Source organism: Gobius niger (genome assembly GCF_951799975.1).
Source record: "Gobius niger genome assembly, chromosome: 18".
In the NCBI taxonomy this organism is placed as follows: domain Eukaryota; kingdom Metazoa; phylum Chordata; class Actinopteri; order Gobiiformes; family Gobiidae; genus Gobius; species Gobius niger.
Window position 1 is genome coordinate 19,040,104 of NC_136869.1, and position 2,801 is coordinate 19,042,904.

Consider the following 2,801-nt stretch of genomic DNA (forward strand, 5'->3'; position numbering starts at 1 on the left):
TGGAGGACTAAGTCTAAGAAATCTACTAACAGATGCCGATCCCTATTATTATTAGCCGTGTAAAACCTGTGGCCTAAAGTCTTTTCAACTGACAACATTCCCTACAGTGTGATTGAATTCCATCCACCTTAGTTTATTTGTGCTGAAAGAGAGGACATTGAACTGTATGCCAGCTTTTGTTTCATGCTAGAATAGAATTACAGCTCAGTATTAAACTATTATTATACTGATGGGCTTCACAGTGATGTAAAATAAGGTTCGTGACTGGGAAGCTGAAAAAGTCATGTGACTGAAATCAGAAGACAAGAGTTCTCTACATGTTTGGGAAATAAAGAGCTGTGAGTGCTTTCAAGGACAACAGCAACCGAATGTTTTGCACTTTGTAGAATTTGTCCAAAATAGTCTTTCAAATGGAGTCCAAACTTCATTAGTATCTGTTTTAATTCCCACAAAGAGCTTGTAAAATTGTTTGGCTCTGTTTTATTTCGGAATAAAAATCCATTACAAGTCAGACTTCCAGCTGTTTTGTGTACCACAAGAAAAATACAGTTTTTCTTAGGAACAAATGCATCATAAACTTGACACAAACTTCATTGTTTATTTGTTCGAGGCAATAAATCTTTAATATACATGTTTGCCTGTTTGTATCCTTAATTTATCTATGTTTTATATTCATATATTCATGAAACTATGTGCGCTTCTGTCCTTTAAAGCCATTTTGCGAAACATTCCACCCAATAAATAGAATAAAACTGAAATCTCGTTGTGTTTACAGGCGGAAAATACCTACAAAATGTATACTAATAATGTTAAACAGCTTTGATTTCAATCTTCTTTATAAAAATCGAAGGGTAGATCAAATACTTCCTCCAACCTTCTTTGAGTCCTTGCACTTAATATAAAAACCATCAAAACACACTTTGCCTCCACCGTTGGCCAAAGTTCAGGTTATGAATCTGTAATTTTCTGACTTTTCAGACTTAGATGACCACATTCACCAACGTCGTTACAGTTTAGTCGCGTCCTCCATCACCCGGAGTCTTTGCTGAGTCGCGAGGCGGAGATTTATTACGCTGTTATACAATCTATTTGAGCATTTCAGCTGCTGCTTATACCGTACTGACTTACAGTCTGGACTCGATTCCATTTTTCCTTAGAAATTGACAAACAAGTAAAAAATAATAAAAATAGCTATGGTGCACTGTGAAATGTGAATAAAACTGATAATTTACAAGTGTAGTTTCACAGTAGGGCTGTATGATGAGAAAACATTCAATAATGCGATATTGCAATATTTTCTAAACCATTTCAACACTGTACTTTCCTTTAAGTCTGAAGTAACAGCACATTGTGTCAGAGCAAAACCATTAAAATACAGAACCAGAACCAAATTAGGGTAAAGTGGAACTAAATAGGAGACTTTTGTTTCAGGCAGTGTTAGCAGAAACAATGTGTAAATCTTCAGCTAGATAAAAAGTCTCTTGCAATTTTTTTGGCTTCTTGTGATGTGGATATTGCTCCACCTACTACTAAGATAACAATAATTTTGGCATCATCTCATGTAGCCCTAATTTACGTTCATGGAAGGGACTTTTTCTTTCTTTTTTTTATTTTAGCATTTCAAGATATTTGGCTTTCAACTTGGATTTTGTTTTTCCTGTCAAACCAATTTATGGAATAACTTCCTAAAAAATGTGGACAAAAGGACTTCAGGACATTCAGGAAGTCAACAAAGTTTTGCTGCATAATTAACTGTCTGATGTTTTATTCGGACCACAATCCTAAATTCTGAAAAGCTTGTTTTGGAATTAAATCATTGGTGGAATATTCTACATTTCCCTTATGTGACTCTACAAAGTCAGGCCTGCACACAAACAAAGAACCTTTGTATACTAGTGGCATTGCTGAGTTTGCTCCATCCATTGACTGAAAATATAGCGCTATGATACTGGTCTCACACAGTCATGTTTCTGGAGGCTTCGTCACTGCCGCCGCTGAATACACACAGCACTATCCTTTGTCAGCTTTTCACACAGCTATTGTCCCCACATGTCCAGGACTGGGCCCATGAAGGTCAGTGTTTTGTTTGTGGGGCGATAATGAGATAATAAAATCCCGTGGAGATTTTTATCGGCCGCAGCTTTAAACCCTTCTTTGCTCTGTCTTTGGAGCTATTTGCAGATGCTTCTTTCAGCTCGGTCGTCTTGCCGGATGGCACCTGCACGCACAGTATGAAGCCCAGTTTGATCTCTCATTGAAGATTCAAGTTTCGCCTCACCACTTCTGAACTTTGAGATTTGTGTTTTGAGCTGTGAAACCGTTTTATCTCGGCTTATTCCTTCCTGTCTGTTGCACAGTAAATATTCATTAGGACTTTAAAGTGATCATGAAAAGTGCTTTGCGCAAATTGTTCCATCGACTACCACCTGCTCACGCTCATCGGAACTGAGCCGTCTTCTGCACCATCGCCTCACTATGACACTGTACTGCTATGTTGTATAAAGTTATGCTTTATAATAAATATTTGGATCAAGGATTATGAAATCTCTCCGGGAAGTGGAAGCACAAAACCTCTCCCAAGGCGCTAACCCTCACTCGCAATGGTATAGATGATTTCAACTGAGCATTGTGTAATCCAGGTAGACCTTAACATATCCTGAGGAAATGTATTCATAAATCTCTTTACATATGATCTCTTTACATGCGCATGGTATTTTTGCCCTTGGCGTGCTCATGCATATACCAGTAACCTTGGTAACACGGAGGCGCGGTGGGTTGTGTTTGGAGTTTGAAGTTTGCAT